The 20,986-nt window shown below is 36.2% G+C and overlaps 1 protein-coding gene across 1 annotated transcript in view; it reads right to left on the bottom strand.

The window, feature by feature from the left end:
• The window catches only part of LOC106668052 (ankyrin repeat and death domain-containing protein 1B-like), a 52,091-nt gene extending 48,327 nt beyond the window's left edge, over positions 1-3,764 (bottom strand). The window contains exons 1-2 of the mRNA XM_024229573.1: positions 3,428-3,764; positions 719-844 (exon numbers count right to left, since the gene is read on the bottom strand). The gene's annotated coding sequence lies outside the window, so the exon portion shown is untranslated. The remainder of the gene's footprint in view (positions 1-718; positions 845-3,427) is intronic.
• Positions 3,765-20,986: the final 17,222 nt, after the last annotated feature.

The following is a 20,986-nucleotide window of genomic DNA, read 5'->3' as shown; positions in this document are numbered from 1 at the left end:
TTTGTTTCCCACTTAACATACCCTAAATGTGAAAGTTAATAGTCTCTCTCACTCTCCCTCTCTCTCTCTCACACACACTCTCACTATCTCACTCGCTAATACACTCTCATTCTGTCACTCTCTCTCTCTCTCTCATCCTCTCACTCTCTCTCTCTCTCTCTCTATCTCTATCTCTCTCTAAAACACACTCTCACTCTCTAGATCCCTCTCTCACTCTCTCTCTCTCTCTCTAACACACACTCTCACTCTCTAGCTCTCTCTCATACTCTAACTTTCTCTCTCTCTCATTCTCTCTCTCTATCTCTCTCTCTCTCTCTCTCTCTCTCTCTAAAACACACACTCTCACTTTCTCTCTCTCTCTCACTCTAACACACACTCTCACTCTCTAGCTCTCTCTCACACTCTAACTTTCTCTCTCTCACTCTTTCTCCCTCTCTCTCTCTCCATCTCTCTCTCACACTCTCTCTCTCTAACACACACTCTAACTCTCTCTCCCTCACTCTCTCTCTCTCTCTCTCTCTCTCTCTCTCTCTCTCTCTCTAACACACACTCTACCTCTCTCTCACTCCAACTCTCTCTCCCGCACTCNCTCTCTCTCTCTCTCTCTCTCTCTCTCTCTCTCTCTCTCTAACACACACTCTACCTCTCTCTCTCTCTTAAATAACAAAAACACATTACCCAAAATTTGATCACGACTATTGATAGTGTGCAAGGTTACCAAGATTTGATTAGAATATCCTATCTAGAAACGTGGAAAGCCGTCTGCAGCTATCCAGCAGTCAGTAACCGCTGGAATTTTTTAACAAGTTCGGCGTGGCACTAGCCCGAGGAGAGAGGAAAACAGCTGAGAAAAAAAAGATCATGTATTAATTTAATAATCACCTTCCCAGTTTGAATGTTATAAAATATAAAACAAATAATTATACTTAGTAAGGTTCAATTACTGTATTAACAAAATTAGGAGGATTAATTAAGGCTTTTAGTTGAGATCGAAATGTCAGTGTCACGAGCAGGATTCGAACCCACAATCTTCGGCTAGATACATCGCTGCTCTACCACTTGAACTATCGTGATCTTGATCCATTCGGACACTAACTTCCCATCTCAACCTCACCTTTTGAATTTTCCTACCTTTTTGCCATTTTTCCCGCTCGTGACACTTACTTTTTATGACAACTAAAAACTTTAATTAATTGAAGTATATTAACTGGTCAAGCGGACCACGAAAACTAGAGAATTTAAAAAATTAGGAAGGTTTAATATAATGGGATCAGTGGGATCCCTGATTAAATTTTTCTCTACATCAGTAGTTGTTCATAAGTTATTAATATATATGTATGTATTTCACCTGACAAAATCATTCAGATGAGCTTTATTTTCCAGACAAAGTTTCAACAAGTACGATCAATTGCCTCAAATTGGCCGAGGAAACTTATAATTGATAGATTTCTAACAAAGCGCTGGTTTAACCGAACTTTGTAAAACTGATACAACAAAGTAAACATAAATATTGATAAAGGGGGCATCCATCTCAACCTCACCTGGAGCAAAATACATCGGCTTCCTGTCCGAAACTGTAAGTTTGAGTTTCCAGTTTTTCCTTGTTATGATTGTTATACTTTTAGACGTTAGTCGCTGGTCTCAATTCTTCAGATAATACAATTCACAAATCCTAATATCATATTATCTCTATTGAATGAAAGTATCAAGAACGTATTATTTGGACAAGTTTCATCAATTGAGCATCTATACATGTTTCATATGTAAGAATAGTTCAACGACCAGTTCAAAATGTTAAAAAAGTTTAGTTTTATAAATTCACTAGTTTTCTTGGTTCGCTTGACCAATTAATATCTTTCAATTTATTAAGATTTTTACTTGAGATAATAATAAATAATGTCAGTGTCACGAGCGGGATTCCAACCCATATCCTTCGGCTAGATACGCCGCTATTCTACCACTTGAGTTATGAATTCGATCCACTTGGACACTAACTTCCAGTCTTAACCCCACCTTTTGAATTTTCTCTCCTTTTTACCATTTGTCAAACATCGTGTAATCTATTCGTTTCTCGGCGGCAAATGAAATATCCACAGAGAGCTTAGGGAAGGTATACCTCATTTTAACATATTACATTCAATTGGTCCCCTTGACCAATTAATATCTTTCAATTAATTAATTTTTTAGTTGGATCGAAGTCATGATAGGTCAAGTGGTAGAGTAGCGGCGTATCTAGCCGAAGGTCGTGCGTTCGAATCCCCCTCGTGACACTGACTTTTTTATTTCAATTAAAAACCTTAATTAATTGAATGATATTAATTGGTCAAGTGGGCCATTAAAACTAGTGAATTTAATGTTAAAATGAAGTATATCTTCGCTACAGCTCTCCGTAGCCATCTCATTTGTCGCCGCGAATCAAACAGATTACACGACATTTCAAAAATGGCAAAAAGGAGGAAAAATTCGAAAGGTGGGGTTTTTATGGGAAGTTAATGTCCGAGTGGATCGAGGGCACGATAGTTGCAGCAGCGTATCTAGCCGAAGGTCGTGGGTTCGAATCCCGCCCATGACACTGACTTTTTTATCACAATTTAAAACCGTAATAAGTTTGACAAACTACTATCGGCTTTCGCTTACCTAATTTTTTATGATTGTCGTATCCTGAAGCAAAAATTCACGCATTCTTAAGACTTTACGTAATGCTTTAACTCTATTTAATTCTTATTAAAAAAAATTTTTATTCTGAAAATTACTGTATATATCTTCTCATAAATTACATATTTAATATTAGAGTGGCTCAATGAAGGTCTAGGTCAATGAATACTTTGGAAAATGTTTCTTGTGAGACACTCGCGTTATAATGACATTATTGGATAAAAAACTTACAGCTGTTGCTGTATCTCGTGAAATTATTAAAGTGAAGAAGAATGGGCATAGGCACACCAAGCGGCGTTGCTTTGAAAAATTAAACAGTTGAGATACCTTCTTTGGAAAGGAAGAAATTCTCCGACGTATCATTAATGGATACTGGCTCTATAAGCAAGGTGAAAAATCAAATCAACTACAAGCTAACAAGGCAATGTGGAGAGCAAAAAGACACTTTTACTTTTCATCTAGACGACATGGAAAAGAAGATGATCTCCATGAGGTTAGAAACTTGCTAAATTGGTTTTAATCTTAAAATTAATTTGATTTAATGTTTAAACTTGCTTTTTCAAATTCAATGGAGTAGGTTAATAAAAGTACGCGATTTCTATCAACGATAACACTTGTTTAACGGAAAAAAATTCTGTTTCAGAAATAACATATGCTCTATCAAACTTACGACACACTTTTGAAACTACTTTCTGATAGAGCTCCAGGATATGATTTAATTACAACGTAAATGTTACAAAACTTTCCTCACTTGGGTTTACTTTTTACTTACTGTACGTACGCACTGCTTTAATCAGGATCTCATATTTTTAATTGCAATTCATATTAAATAATGAAAATGATTCATAAGCCAAATAAACATTCTGATTTTCCTAATTCCTAAAGCCCATTAATCAGCAAAAATTGTAGAAAAACTCCTTCTCTAAATATTGTCACGAGGTGCTAGGGGTCGCCTACGGACACGTTTAGGTGGGACAAATGCCCCCTTCATCACAGAAGGTAGGTCAATCAAATTTCGGGCTAATAAGCACTCGGCTCCTGATCTCTGCAGCGGACTGATCCTAGCTTCTCTAACTGGTTAAACCGTAAGTTTGATGCCTATTTATTTTTAGTTTGTATAAATTTTACCATTGAGTTAATAAATTTATTTTTGGTCATGAAGGTTTTGTTTTACTTTTGCTTTTCATTTTACTTTTCTTTATTTTAATTACCCCACGCTGTCATCACAGCGCACTCTGCTAATTTCGCTGTACGTGGGCTTTGGAAACTGCGAGCCATTTTCCGGACTTAAGGTAAGTTTAGGTAACCGAAGTCCGTCGCAGGATAGAGCAAAGCTGACACCTGGTAGCAGAGCGTGGTTCACGGCAAAGCTGACACCTGGTAGCTTGGACGTGGAAAGATCCCCTGCCACAGAAAAGAGAAAAGCAAAAGTAAAACAAAACCTTCTTGTCCAAAAATAAATTTATTAACTTAATGGTAAAATTTATACAAACTAAAAATGAATAGGCCTCAAACTTTCTTGTGGCTATTAATAAGTAATAATTGATAATTGAGCGAACGGAGGAGCTTAATCGGTGGAGACAAAAGTCACTTACGGTTTAACCAGTTAGAGAAGCTAGGGTAAGTCCGCTGCAGAGATCAGGAGCCGAGTGCTTATTAGCTCGAAATTTGATTGACCTACCTTCTGTGATGGAGGGGGCATTTGTCCCACCTAAACGTGTCCGTAGGCGACCCCTAGCGCCTCGTGACAATATTATTGTGTGTAATGGAAAACTCCAATTTTATTATTAGTTTGGATTTCACAAATTTGACTCGGCAATTCGCGAGTTTTTAGGGTGAAAGAGTGTTGTGTACGGGCAACCTCTCCTACAAATAATTCGACCGGCACAATTAGCAAATATAAAATGTATTTACTTAATACAAAATTTTTAGTTGTAAGCATCAAATAAATGTACTAAAATATATTTGGTGATTAGCGACCGTTAGTCGGTGATTCTTCGGAAATCGTGAGATGCAGAGTAGAAATACTTTGATTGAATAGAAAAATATTTTTTCCATTTTATAAATTCACTTTTTTCCACATCCTACATGTATTTGTTAAATTACAAAAATAGTAAATCCCAGGCCCTGAAGATGATCTCAATAAAAATCGAAACGTTGGCACGATAAAAAAAATGTTTTTCTGAAACCTACATAACACCAGACCGCAAATCACGATTTCTGAATAAGTAATACTTTTTCTTTAAAATTATGGTTTTAATTTTAGATCTTCCCTGGGCAGATGCTTTGACCAGCAACGGATGCAGCGTCCGTTACATTGCCCATGTCCTGCCTGTACCGCGCTTTTCCTTCCACGATGATCTACAACGGATTAGGTTCAGAGGAAGTCTAAAAAAAAAGTAATAATGGTCTATACATGAATTATTACTTTTACTAGTAGTCAACTTCAAACTGTTCGAAATATAAGCGGTTGAATTCTAAAACTGACATCAGAAGGCTTTGTGAGAATTGCCTTGTCTCTAGACGTCCCTCATCAGGCTCTCTATTGCTGGAAAACCATAGATCAGAAGACTAGACGGAGATGAATGCCGTTTTGGTTTGTTGCAATCAGATGGCCCAGATATGTGGACAAGAAGGGGAGAACATTTTTGTTCATGAGCCACGCGCGAGTCTTTCAAGGAGAGGAAGAGTTAGAGAGAGAGAGAGAGAAAAGTTGAAGAATGAAGAAATAGAAAGAACGAAAGGGGAGTGACAGAGAAAGATTGAGTGCCGTGAGCACTACGGAATATTTTGGGTCATATTTTTTTATTGTACGATCATATAAATAATTAATTCATTTTTATGTACTCAATTTTTATTATAAAAATATGAGTACTTTTATTATATTTTCCAACTTGTATTGGTAAGTAATATAAGGTTTTTGACTGTCATACCTGACGAATTTTAGGTGTGCAGAAAAATGACTGTCCAAACTAAACTACTAAAGGCAAAGCGTTTTCCAAATACAAAATTTGGACAGTGTAAGAAAACGACAGAAAAATGAAAATCTTATAGAAAAAGACGGATCGATGGGGTTCCCCATTTTCAAATGTCGTGTAATCTATTTGATTCTAGGCGACAAATGAAATGAGAGCTTTAGTGAAGTGAACATCATTTTAGCCTATTAAATGAAAAATGGCAAAAAGAAGGGAAAATTCAAAAGGTGGGGTTGAGATGAGATGTTAATGTCGGAGTGGATCGAGGTCACGATAGCTCAAGTGGTAAAGCAGCGGCGTATTTAGCCGAAGGTCGTAGGTTCTTATAAACTTGTGACAGTAACTTTTTTATCTCAACTAAAACCCTTAATTAATTTAAAGATATTAATTGGTCAAACAGACCACGAAAATTAGTGAAGTTAGTATATTGGTTTATTTTTTATAAATTTTAAGAAAAAGAGATTATACCATGTGCTATTTAATTACAGATGTCGAAAGGCGTTTTTATTAATATTTATGTGATAGGATAGCGGTATTTGTACTGATTTGCGTAGTAAATAGTCAGCATGAAGATGAATATCTGTACAAGTGCATATATTATAATGATGTTCGAAAACTGTATTCGATTTTCTAGCTCAAAAATTATGTTGATGAAGATAAATCCCATTATATTTAGAGCGTGTAGTACCGTAAAAGTCGCACCTCTCAGTTTCGGCGGTGACTCCAAAAAAAGGAATCTGAAGAACGATACGGACACAATTGCATTTGCGAGACTCATGAGAAATACATGTACCACGATCCTCAACTGGGATATCTTCTTGGGCCCTTCGAGCAGCAAGAATTTTCCATATGATGTTTCTCTCGGATTGCAGTACATGAGAAAAGCATAGAGACAGGAATCGTCGAGATTAGCGGTTTTTAACAATGTTGTATTCCCATTTTCTCGTTCACCGATAACGTTGTACAGCCCAGGAGGGATTTCATATTTGACTCCTCTTGCAAACTTGAATCTATAGCTGTTATTTTTACCTTCTACGTTTTGGAAAAATAAATTGTACGGCAAGTATTTAAACGGGCTGACGATTAAAAATGTAGAGACACCACTTTTTGAATCAGGTGAGAAAACTGTCGGATCATAAGTATCAGCGTTATAGCTTATTGTTTGAAAATCAATAATGTATGAAATCGTTACACCCGGAACAAGATCAATAGCAAATTTTTTATCCATTCCTAGTTCGTCGTTAACAATGTGGATTTTTAACTTCGTTTTTTCTGTTAATCTCATGGAATACTTGAAAACATCTAAATATCCGACCCGTTGAACTCCTACTACGTTGAAATATATTGCGGTTGTCGATGATAAAAAGCTGTACATCCTTATCTGTGCGATATTCGGTTGTAGAAGGTACCCGTTGGTCGATTCTACTTGCAATTGTACTCCGAAACAGTGAAAAAGGGCTATTATCAACACGGAGTACCCGATAAACAAGTACTGTAAGTCTTTTAGTTGCAATCTTTTCAAATGAGGGTATACGATGATTTCAAAAAAGGGGAGTAGTATTAGATCGAATACTACAGAAACTGTCACGAAATCGATCATCGGGTAATTGAAGGTTTGAGGCTTGAAAAGGAACTTGGTCTGATTAACGGAGAGTAAAATTATGAAATACATCAAATTTCCGAGTGAAAATGCCGGGACGATTACTAACATGACTGGGATCATTCTTCTCGTCTGATTGGCCACGTACATCGATACAACCGGCACAGCACTGTAAATCCAGTGGAGTTCGACGGTTTCTTCGTTAACCGGATAGGACGGCACAATGTCTTCGTAGTTCAATGAAATGGGGACAAAAGCGAAAAGCCACTCAAAACATTTCTGTGTTTTCCCCGGCTCCGAATCGATAGGTTGAGACGAAGACAAGTTTTCGGCCAGGATCCCGCGAAAACCCCATCGCTCCGTCTTTTGGATAAGCTCTTCACTTTCCAGTCGTATTCCCATACTATCCAAATCTTTACTATTAGCGTGCTGTTTTAATGAGATGTCTTGTGTCATGTATGTGCGTTTTTTATTTCTCAGCTTCTCCTTTTTTCTATCATGTGACCTTTTCCTGATGACAGCGATTATGAAACATTTTAAAGTCAATTCCCAAATTCTGTAGTACGTCGCCTCGAAATGCAACCTTCTTCCGATCAGTATTAAAGCGATAAGATAAAACATACAAAAGAACACGACGACGGGACAGAGATTCTTGAAGTCTTTACTATCCGTGTAATCGAAAACTATAATACAGTGACATATGAACTGTACGACCGTTCTTATCATCACCACTACAAAGATGTAATTTCTGATGTTGTACAACTCGAAAGGCAGCTGAAACTGTTCGAGCAAAAGCACGTTTCTGACGCTCGATGTCGGGAAGTACATACCGACCAGCACGTTAGCGAAAAACATGTACGTGTAATTCGGCACTCCGTCCTCGAGGTGCCATTGAAAAATGGCCCAGAACATAGCAGAACCCGTCAAACAGGCGACACCCACTAAGGAAATGTAGAACTTGCCGGTATAGGCGTCTGCCAGCCAGGCAATAACGATGGAGGAAATTGCACCGAAAGCAAGGAACGTATATCCAACAAACCTGAACTGGGTCGGATCCGCAAATTTGATCGTCAATTCATATCCCGAGGAAGAATTCGTGAAGACTTTTACCGTACCGAGAGAGTAGCTGAAGAAAACCTCCAGCATCAAGACCACGTGCCCTATGTTCCAAGACGTTATCATTTTATCCAAACTGTTTTCTTGTCAGTATTCAAATAAATCGAACAATACTATCTTGTTTTTTCAATTATTAATTTAATTCAACACATTACCATTCCAAAATTCGTCTTTCAACTATTTTATGCTGTGACTCAAAACGAAACACATTTTATAACAATCGGATCAAAATCTAACAAAATATTTTGCGCATCCAAACATTTGGTGTTATAAACAATTAACATATGGTCGCAATTTAATCAGATATGTTTTTGTTAATGATTTAAAACATACGTTGATATTTGACATAATTTTAAAAATCAGATCCCATGCAATTACAATATAAATCGTAGAAATTTAATTACATATGTCGATGATAGATCTAGATAGAGCATCTTACTCGCGGGGAAAAGCAAAATGTCAATTGGCTTTAAAAAGCTGTCCTTTACCATCCGGACATTTTTTTTTTTTTTTTTTATTGGCCTTATGATCTTGCATATTAGCCATGGTACGAACTCTTTGTGTGTTCAAATTGGGGGTTATCGGGAAAAAAGTAGCATTTAAGAAAACGCCGTTGGAAAGAAGAGAACTTTTGAAAATAAACTGATTTTTTCTTCATAATTTCCTTATTCCTCAAAAAACAATCACTTTGAGTGAGTAGAAATATTTTGATTGAATATAAAAAATATATTTTCCATTGTATAAATTCGCTTTTTTCCACATCCTACATGTATTTGTTAAATTTAAACAATGTTTGTAAATCCCAGGCTCTGAAGATGATCTTAATAAAGATCGAAACGTTGGCACGATAAAGAAAATGTTTTTCTGAAACCTGCATCACACCAAATCGCACCTCACGATTTCCGAATAATCATTTTATTATTAATATAAAAACTTAAAAACCGACTAACGGTCACTAATCATCAGACATTTCTTATTACAGTTGAGATGTTTTGAATTAAAATTTAAAAATATTTAATTTAATTTTTTAATACATGATTTTTATCTAAACCTAAAAGACAATACTGCTTCATTTATTCTTCATCTCATCTTAAGAATATCAAGATGAGCTTAAACGCCATCTTTCAATTTACTTGGTTCCTCCATTTCCCTTGACAGCCTTGTTTTTGCGAGGATAAAATTTTTATTTAAAAAAGACCTTTCACATGCTAATTGATCAGATACGGCCCGGTGAGGTTAATTTTTCACGGAAACAATTTGCGTGGATTTCAGACAGACCTGGATTTTCCGGTAATTGTACGACATAACGTGAATATTCATTGCCTTATGCATAATGGCCGCGTTGACTAAGTTGAACCAAATGAATTCACCTTAATGTCCAAATAAAAGGAAAAATATTCAAGTTAATAAAATTTTCCGTGTTTAATTCCACCTTTTTGGAATTAAATTGAACTTTTTCCAAACCAAATCTAAACGTAATTCAAACTTTTCTTAATTAATGCATCAGTGTTCTTTTTTTTCTAAACTTTTTCCATTTTAAATTATAATTTTCAATTTTGATGTTTACAAAATCGGTAACGTCCAATTAAATCCAAAACACAGGCCCCACAGAGGGATATCGTTGTAAAAAATATTTGTTAAAAGTAATTAAGGTTTTTAGTTGAGATAAAAAAGTCAGTGTCAACTTCTTGTTCGAACCCACGATCTTCGGGTAGATACGCCGCTGCTCTACCACTTGAGCTAACGTGATCTCGATCCACTCGGACACTAACTTCCCATCTCAACCCCACCTTAATGAATTTTCCCTCCTTTTTGCCATTCTTCAATTAGTTGAACGATATTAATTGGTCCAGCGGACCACGAAAACTAGTGAATATTTGTTTAACTTATACTATCCACATTTTTGAAGATTTACAATACCACTATTGTAAACTAATAGAGTACAGAACAAATTAATGGAGAATGTTAAATGTTAACGTTTAAAAGTACTGATTTTATAAAAATATATCACATAGAAGAAACGAAAATTGATTGTGTATATTCAAAGTTTCGGCTTGTGAATTTGTAAATGAAGTATTTACACTACCGGCACAGGGTCACTTACTGGTACTGTCTCCTTCTACTGAATAAGTCAACAAACCCGGAGTTGAGACAGACCCAGAAAGTGACCCTGTGCCGATTCAGCAAGAGTTCGCCGACTGGTCTGCGTACGCCTCAAAGCTTTGTTTTTTAATTTTAGATGCCCATTTTATGGAACCGCTTGATGTTCTTCGGGTTCATAAGAATTAATAGACTATGTATTAAATTCTTGAGATATGAGGATGACAGTGTTCTTTTGGACGTCTCAGGGTCGGAGTTGTGAGACAAGATAACTATACTTGGACAGAATCAGCAAATTACATCGGCTACAAAAAAAAAGAACAATGGTATTTTCATGAACAAGTCCAGTTATTGATACTCAAACTATCCATTGAAAATCTCGCTTAAAGGGTCAGACGACTTTATAATATCGTTTGCATGTTATTACGAAATAAAATTCCACGGATTAGGTCAGGATTCAAACTCAGTACCACTGTTACTCTTTTATTTATACACAAAAAAGCTAAAATAGTCGGAGTTTGTTATTGGGAATGGAGCTGGGGTGACAGAAGGCCGCGAGGAGGAGTCGAGAGGAAGATAGGAGTTTGGTCAGGTTGGCGTGGAAACACGGACATAATCAAGCTCGCTGGAGATTTTCCTCGAAAAATGAAAAGGAAGAAAAAGAAGAAAATACGTCATCCGCAGCTAAGTCTGATTGTGATGATGGTCAGGCCTGACTTGAAGTGCTCGGACACATAGATAAATATCGGTATAGAAATAAAGAAACTGTGGTAGAGTGTGTATACGCACTACTGTTATCACTCCGAGCTAATTAATCTATTTTATGTTTTAGTTATAAGAGCGACATTTCTTTTGATTGTTAATAAATTTTTTTTAAGTAAGGAAAGTATTAGGTATGAAGAGATCCGTTAGTTGTCTGTTTTACCATTATTATTATTAGTGCTATGTATTTCGAATAATTTTTAAGGACTCGCGGTACCTCAAGACCAACGGATCGGAATTGACCAGCAGTCCACGGTAGCAGCGTGGTAAGAGGCGCTGTCTCCCAATCGTAAAAAGTTCCCGCACTCTTTCTTCCCCTGTTTCTTTGTCTATACTTTTTATATATATATTCTATTATCCTTTCCTCCCTCAAACAAGGTCCTACCCATCCGAACTTCATTACATTATTATTAATTTTGTCGCTTCTTCCTTTACTTACAAACGAGGACGACTGTCGCCCAACATTTATTACTTTCGTTTACATTTTTTCCTTATCTCAACCCACCCCTTCACCAATGACCGACTGGCCACCTAGGTGAGGTTTCGACCGTAACCCCACGACATTGGAAACACGAAAATATTAAATAATGTTCACAATTATAGAAACTTTATAGGATCTGATGTTGTATTGGATCTTCTTGAGGTCATTACAGGTGACTAAAGAACATCACTGTTGGGTTTCATCAAGCTTTCGGCGAATGTTCCATCATCATCAGGGCCTAATTTATTTAAAAAACAAAATTTACATGAACAGAGTTACATAACAATTTTATATAAATACATTACAAAAATACAAATACGTACTTAACCCAGTTGTTAGGAAAATTCAATTTATTGCACATGTTTTTTTTTAAGTGAAGGTGAAAAATGAATCTATATACTAAAAAAACAAAAAAAAAAACCTTCTTGCATAAAGTCTAGTGACCCTCATCGGTCATCCTTAGGTTTCACTTTTGTAGCCAAGGTGCTAAAAATGCAAAAACAAACCACTACCCGTTGGCACTGGTAAGTAGGCTCATAAATGAATTTAAAGAAAAATATGTTCAAAGTACTGCTCTAATGGATAGCATTACCCTCAATGTCATGCTGGGGGGAATTGATAAACCAATTTAATTTAGATCAATCACATATGTTCCTAATGTATCCCCGAAAATCAAGAAATTGTTTAAAGATGAGATTGGGAATATTGGTACGTATAAATTTAAAAATAACCTCAGATGTTTGCATTCAAACCTAAAGGCGAAGGAGCCAATAAGCTCACAGTCGAGTGTGATTTACAAGGTGTCATGTGCGGGTTGCCATTTCCAGTATGTTGGGCAAACAAAACAAAAAGTAGAAATAAGAATGAACCAAAATAGACTGGATTGTATAAATAGTAAGAAAACCACGGGATTGGCAACACATGCGACGGAAAGTGGTCATTTCTTCAAGTTGGACTCCCCTGAGATCCTGGGCAGAGAGTTGAACTTGGAGAGACGACTACTTTTGGAAAAAGTCTTTGTTCATGTTACGAAAAACACTTGTAATTTACAAATGGATCGACNCCTTAAGCAAGAAGGATTTTTGTTTTTGTTTTTTTAGTATATAGATTCATTTTTCACCTTCACTTAAAAAAACAAAAAACATGTGCAATAAATTGAATTTTCCTAACAACTTGGTTAAGTACGTATTTGTATTTTTGTAATGTATTTATATAAAATTGTTATGTAACTCTGTTCATGTAAATTTTGTTTTTTAAATAAATTAGGCCCTGATGATGGCGGAACATTTGCCGAAAGCTTGGTGAAACCCAATAGTGATGTTCTTTATTCACCTGTAATGACCTCAAGAAGATCCAATACATCAATTTAAACTAAGTAGGTCGATCAAAGTCAACTAGAATTAAGGATCTCTTCCAGGTTTGAGAACAAGGTAACCCTTATTTGGATACCAGCACATAAAGGACACCATGGCAATGACGAGGCGGATAGCCCGGCCAAAGAAGCTTCTAATACAGTGTTTGTCGGGCCACAACCGGTATTACCTTACTCTATAAACACAGCGCAAGATAATATTAAAATCTGCGGCATGAAACAATTCCTTAAGGAGTGGAATCTATCCCCCGGACACAGGAGATCGAAAGAGTTTGTTAAGGTGATCAAACCAGCTTCTTTTACCCGCTGTCACTACACTGTGGAACCTATTTTGCTTACTGGCTTTATTTACGAACTCTTTGAATCAAGGTGTGGTCCCTAATCGTGTAAATAAAGCCAGAAGGCAACATAGGTCCCACAATGTAGTGACGATAAACAAGCGCAACAAAGTTTCAATTCGGAAAATGAGAGCTGTGCTTAGCTCTGGCTTCTCCCTGATGGATCAGTGGGAGTCATCCACCTTGTGACTGAGCGACTCCGGGGTTGGGCTCTCATCGGGCGCCATCGACCAATTAACCTCCGATTGATCAATTAACTTTTTTAATTAAATAATATTTATGAAAGGTATTGGTCGAGATAAAAAAGTCAGTGTCACGAGGGGGATTCGAACCAACGATCATCGGCTAGATACGCTGCTGCTCTGACCTATCATGACTTCGATCCACTCGGACACTAACTTCCCATCACAATCCCACATTGAATTTTCCCTCTTTTTTGCCATTTTTCAAATGTCGTGTAATCTGTTTGATTCTCGGTGACAAATGAAATGGCCACGGAGAGCTTTAGTGAAATGTACTTCATTTAAACTTATTAAATTCACTAGTGTCGTAGACAAATAAATATTTTTTAATTAATTAAGATTACCTTAATCGATAATTACCTAAATTTAATAAGTTCTGTAGTTACTAGAAAAATAAATTCAGGGCTGTATAGTATTCAAAAATGATTAAAATTCAAAACATTTAAAATTAAAAATTAATTATTTAACATGTCGATCATCCTTCACCTTAATTGCTGTTTACCTGTGATGTTTGATATCACTGACTAATTATTGAATGAGCTAGAAATTGTTGTCAATAAACGTATACGTTATGTGTGGTGATTACCTTCAGAAATACTTCGATTGAATATAAAAATATATTTTGCATTGTATAAATTCACTATTCCACATCCTAAATGTATTTGTTAAATGTTAACAATGTTTGTAAATCCCAGGCCCTGAAGATGATCTCAACAAAGATCGAAACGTTGGCACGATAAAGAAAATGTTTTTCTTAAACCTACATCACACCAGACCGCATCTCACGATTTCCGAATAATTATCGACTAACGATCATTAATCACCACACATTTGATTTGATGTTATCATGATACTAGAACATAGAAAACCACCAAACAAGGTGAAACTATACCAACCTATATCGCTACTATCGATATTTGCAAATTTAGTCAAGAACATAACGTATACGTAATTATTCAGAAATCGTGAGGTCAGGTGTGATGTAGGTCAGACCGCATCTCACATTTCTGAATAATTACTTATACCTTATGTTCTTGACCTCGCGTACGACTCAATAATGAAAGATAAATGACGACCACCAAACCAGTGAATTTAATGATCCTAATTCTGTAATTCAACTTCTGTCCACTGAAACCTGGGTTTTAATTTAACTTCCACCTACAGAGTATCGAGAACAAGTCATCAAAATTTACAAAACCTTGCATGAATTAATATAAAATAAAATTTCAACCTAGAACTGCTACCATGGCAAATACGAATTTATGAATTTCTTGAATAATCACAGCGCGTTATAGTCACATAAATATGATTCTTAACATGTTGAACAAGAACATGGCGATATAATGTTTAATCCAGCTTGTAATTTTATATTAAACCATACTCGATAATCCAATGAGACTTTTGAAGCTTGACTGCCCCAGGTAAAATTCCTTTTGATATTTAGTGAAGATGTTGTTAGGTCTTCCAGTTTGATCTGGTCCGCCATCCTCGCTGGTTTGGTTTCTTGATATATGAGTTTTGGGTTTCTTCCAGTTAAACTTTTTATTTACGCCATTACATAACAGTCCACAAAAGGGAATCCTATGTCAACTTTTGAATTATAAAGTAAAAAATATAAAATTTAAAATTATTCTTCTTGTACTAAAAAAATACGTATAGAATTAACTTTACACCCATGAATAAAAATCAAACGCAAAATTAACATCCTGACATAACACACCGTAGATAGTAAAACCATAGATTTGTTGGCTTAATTGTTGTCACAAGGCACGGATTAGGTTTCTGGTAAATGCAATGTAAATTGGTTTATGTAAATTAATGAAAGCGACTAATGAACCGGTTGAAGATCATGACTATTTGCTTATACGGACAAGAGTATTTACAGAAAGATATTTGTAAGGGTGTGAAACCCAAACGGCTGAGGGTGAAATATACAAGATTATATATACCAATCAGTTACGTGAATGCGATGGTTTAATTGGAAAATGTGTCAGAATTTGTATTATCACACGACTAGACATTTTCAAGGAAAATCAATCCAAAGGAAATTATATTTTTATTCAATCGCTCAGTTCTACTCACTATAAATTATGCTGAGCATTAATAAAAACAATTATTAATATAGAAATCAACTAATTAAGGTTTTGGTTGAGATATAAAGTCAGTGTTACATGCGGGATTCGAACCCACGATCTTCGGCTAAATACGCTGCTGCTCTACCACTTGGGCTATCGTGACTTCGATCCACTCGGACACTAACTTCCCATCTCAACCCCACCTTTTCAATTTTCCCTCCTTTTTGTTATTTTTCCCTCTTGTGACACTAACTTATTATTATCTCAAATAAACATTAATTAATTGAGAAGAATTTATTTGTTCAAGCGGACCACGAAACCTAATAAATTCTAATAAGCAAAATGAAGTATACTTCACGAAAGCTCTCCGTGGCCGTTTCATTTGTCGCCGAGAATCAAATAGATTACACATTTTAAAAACAGCAAAAAGGAGGGAAAATTTAAAAAGTGCGGTTGAAATTGGAAGTTAGTGTCCGAGTGGATCGAGGTCACGATAGCTCAAGTGGTAGAGCAGCGGCGTATCAAGCCGAAGGTCGTGGGTTCGAATCCCGCTCGTGACACTGACTTTTATATCTTAACCAATACCTTTCATAAATATTAATTAATTGAAAAATGTTAATTGGTCAATCGGACCACGAAATGTAATGGATTTAATAACTAAACTGAAGTATATCTTGACGAAAGCTCTCCGTGGACATTTCATTTGTCGCCGAGAATCAAATAGATTACGCGACATTTGAAAAATGGCAAAAAGGCGAGAAAATTCAAAAGGTGGGGTTGAGATGGGAAGTTAGTGCCCGAATGGATCGAAGTCACGATAGCTCAAGTGATAGAGCAGCGGCGTATCTAGCCGAAGATCGTGTGTTCGAATCCCGCTCGTGACACTGACATTTTGTATCTTAACTAGAAACTTTAATTAATTGAAAGATATTAATTGGTCAAGCGGACTACGAAAACTAGTTAATTTAATAATTTAAAATGAAGTATATTTTCACTAAAGCTCTTCGTGGCCATTTCATTTGTCGCCGAGAATCAATTAGATTACACGACATTTGAACAATGGCAAAAAGGAGGGGAAATGCAAAAGGTGCGGTTGCGATGGGAAGTTAGTGCCCGAATGGATCGAAGTCACAATAACTCTAGTGGTAGAGCAGCCGCGTATTTAGCCGAATGTCGTGGGTTCGAATCCCGCTTGTGACACTGACTTTTTTTATCTCAACCAAAACCTTAATTAATTTTTAAAAAAATTATTTGGTCAAGCAGACCACGAAACGTAATAAAATAGTAATCAACACTGTTAGTCCTTGGTCCTTGGCGATGTTGACTTAGACGGCCTTCAAGGCAATTTGAGATGGTGTATCAAAATCAATCTGTAGACAAATATAAGGTTGTTTTGGACTGATCGGATTTTGACCTTAAAAAAGGTCCAAACCTTGGTAGTAGCAACTGAATTTGCTTTTTTCTTCATGACCATACCTTGATGCACAGTGTTCATTAGTGAAAAAGCTTCTTCTAATACTAATACAAAAACAGGAATAAGTTTGTATAGAACGAAATTTAACCATACCGTACGTTATAGGTGGTTTTGATTGGTTTACGATAAAACAATGATTCATTGTAATTATTGAAACTTTTGTAAATTATCAATTTACTTATAATTTTTTTTCTTTCTACATAAAGAAATTGAATCAGTAATGGTGGAAAGTAGAATATTTGTCATTCGTGCCTATTAAGCGTTTCCGTCAGGCATTCATGTGGCACCTGTTGCAAGATATCGTAGAGGGGCACGTTGTCTGACTTTAATTTGAAATTCCGCTGAATGTTTAATGGGGCGGGAGTTGGCTTACTAAAGGGGGCGCATGCACGTGCGACAACTTCTGATGACCTGCTCTACTTCCAACTTAATTACACGCTAGCACATAAAGTAATCCCTCCGAGATGGAAGCTTAAGATTCGAGGTTGGTAATACTCGATACATAATCTACTTTACTGGGTGATTATCGCCAAACACGACCATTACTCTTAAGGAGAACAACGACTAAAATAATAAATTTCACGCAGCAAACAATGTAAGGGGAGCGAAAAATTACTAAATTCAGACAGAAGAAGAAAATGGAAAAAGTAAAACATTACAAGGCAATGCATACTCGCCCTATTTCAGTAAAGAAAGAAGTAAGTACACAGGGATAGCTACCGTTTGATAAATAAATCAAGATGATGGCATACGAAGACAAACAGACAGGACAAATTAAATTTAAAAAAAGAGCCTTCATAGCTGCCTGATAGCAGTTGGCTTTGGTGGCATGGATGGTGGATTGGGTTTTATTCCGAAGGGCCCGGAAGAAATGATATTCTGGAAGTTTGGTACGACAAAAGAGCCTTCTTGTCGCTTCCGGGCTTTTTATTAGTGCTCTGATTTTCTCATTTATCTAAAGAGCAGGTGGACAAAGGACGTATTTAGAGGATCTTGCTTATCTAGGATACGAATTGGATTGGAGATTGGAGGTTAAGAAGGCAACCGTGGAATTGATAAGTCCCTAATAAACAAAGACCCAATCAATCTGCCTTAGTTTCAGCTTCAAATCTTGAAATGTAAGAGTATCAAGATGTCGGTATATTATGGTTTTAGGTGTGAGACTTTGCGTAGGAATATTATAAATAATTTAAATCAGGCCGTGGAAGGAGAGAAAGAAGACAGGGTGCTGGGAGGTGGCTAGTAATTTATGGGAAGAGCAAATTATTATAAGGTCAAACCAGGTAGATGCAAATGCAGTGTAATGAGTGGAAGCAATGGGACCACGGGAAAGATTAAGGGAGAACCATAGATTTTTTAAAAAACGTTTTTCAAAGGAGTCGGAAGAATAAGTGAACGCTGAAATCTTGATTACGTTGTGGCTTAGTGGGGAGTAGTTGAACTGGACGGATAGGATAGAACTGGGAAAACGAATGTGCGGGGTCGATAAACAACTTCAAAAAGGAGACGCTGAGAATCGAAAGATATTTCTGGTATAATATCTTGGTGGGGAAAGACATGGGTGGGGAAGTTTCTAGGATTCGTCCATCAAGGCTGTCATGAATTAAATGGACTCCAAATAAAAATTACTTTTTAAAAAGAATTTTATTGTAAGAGCTACAACTGTTCAGACGGGGCTTACAGCAGAGAGTGATTAAAATTACAATAATAAACTTGTAGGAAGGGAAGGGGTTTTAGATTAGTTATCAGTAGACATAGTGTCAGCAGTGTCGGATTACTGTTTCCTTTCCTGTAACTATGGATAAAAAAGCCAACCTCCGCCAGTCCGGTTTACCATATCATGACGGGAGAGCGAGTAGTCTTGTAAGGAAATAGATTAGGAAGGAACATTAAGTTTACACCATTTTTTACAGCGATTATATGATAAGAGATATCAATGAAATTTATGACGAATTCATCATAGTTTGCAGAAAGAGACTGGGCATTAACATGACATATGCAAACACAGCTAGCCATGTTTGTGGCTAAGCTGATAGATGGGCGGATATTAAACAAACATTTATAAATTACATTTTAGTAAAAAACTAGGTTAAACCTGAACATTTGAATTTCTGCCTATAGCAAAAATTTAAATTAAAATAAATATGTCAGTCACGATACCGATGGTCATTAGATTTGGTAGAAGCGAAAAGAAGCAGTGTGCTCAGTTCCAGGTCCGATGTGAAAGGGCAGAGAAGGGGAATGATGGATTAATAAGAGAGGAAAGAAAACAAATACAACGAGAGAAAGAGTAAAAAGATAAAACTGAATTTGAGATGGTGAAAAAAGATTAGAATAACATAAGAGAATTATAACTGAGAGGGTGATTGAGCAAGTTGGTAAGAGACAGAGAGAAAAAAGTGTGCGGAAGTGGAGGGAGTGAGTGAAAGAGGAAATATAAAGATATACGAAAGACAGAGGGTGAAAAAGAAAGGTATATAAATTAATTCCATGAATAATCTTTAAATCAATTAAGGTTTTTAGTTAAGATAAAAAAGTCTTTTTGTCTCAACTAAAAACCTTAATTAATTGAAAGATGTTAATTCGTCCAGCGGACCACGAAAACTAGTGAATTTAATAAGTTAAAATGACGTAGTCCTTCACTAAAGCACTTCGTGGCCATTTCATGAGAACCAAATAGATTACACGACATTTGAAAAATGGCAAAAAGGAGGGAAAATTTACAAGGTGGGGTTGAGATGGGAAGTTAGTGTCCGAGTGGATCGAGGTCACGATTGTTCAAGTGGTAGAGCAGCAGCGTATCTACCCGAAGGTCGTGGGTTCGAATCCCTCTCGTGCCATTAACTTTTTTTCATCTCAACTAAAAACCTTAATTAATTGTCATTTATTATTATTAATTTTTAAGGGAGTTTTAACAGCTAAGATCATTTTATGCCCGAATTCGAATTTATGTTCGAATCCCGCCCATGACACTGACATTTTTATCTCAACTGAAATCCTTATTAATTGAATATCATCTAGAACAGTTTGTCCATTTTATCCATTGAAATTTCCTCTTTGTTTTCAACATTAACAAGAAAAAGTTAATTCATAATTGGTCAAGCGGACCACGAAAACTAGTGAATCTATAAATAATCTCATTGACATATTTGCTCATAAGTATTATAATGACAATTAAAAGAATTACTCTATTAGCAATCATATTTGCAAATTTTAAAATACTCCTTTGTGTGGTGATTAGTGACCGTTAATCGATATTTATTTAGAAATCGTGAGATGCGGTCTGGTGTGATGTAGGTATCAGAAAGACTCTCCAGACGACACGCAAGAATGGCACAATTACACAGAAGACAAACACTTTGAGGCCTGAAGATGATCTGAATAAAGATTGAAACGTTGGCACGATAAAGAAAATGTTTTTCTGAAACCTACATCACACCAGACCACATCTCACGATTTCTAAATAAATACTCCTTTGCTTGGACTAGAACTGTTTTTGTGCGGGCTCGATGAATAAATTCAATTTACCATGTGGGTAGTGTATTTTAAAGCGATGTTATTAACGGCTTTGTTTGCTTTCGATTCTCCGGCGCCCAGTCTTGCCAATGGAACACTTTGCGCTTTGAATTGTTCATCTATTGTGCGACAGTTCTTGGACTAATCTGACAACAATTCACACAAAATAATCCTACTTTCTAGACTTAGGTTTAAATTCATGCTCGTTCTTCCCAAAACAAGTCATACAAGTGGATGTTTGGGAGAAACAAATATTATATGTATATAATGTCAGTATATG

The sequence above is a fragment of the Cimex lectularius genome, unplaced genomic scaffold (genome assembly GCF_000648675.2).
Source record: "Cimex lectularius strain Harlan isolate CLEC.00 unplaced genomic scaffold, Clec_2.1 scaffold437, whole genome shotgun sequence".
Classification (NCBI taxonomy): domain Eukaryota; kingdom Metazoa; phylum Arthropoda; class Insecta; order Hemiptera; family Cimicidae; genus Cimex; species Cimex lectularius.
Note: the sequence above shows the minus strand (reverse complement) of the source record. Positions and strands in the feature narration are given on the sequence as shown.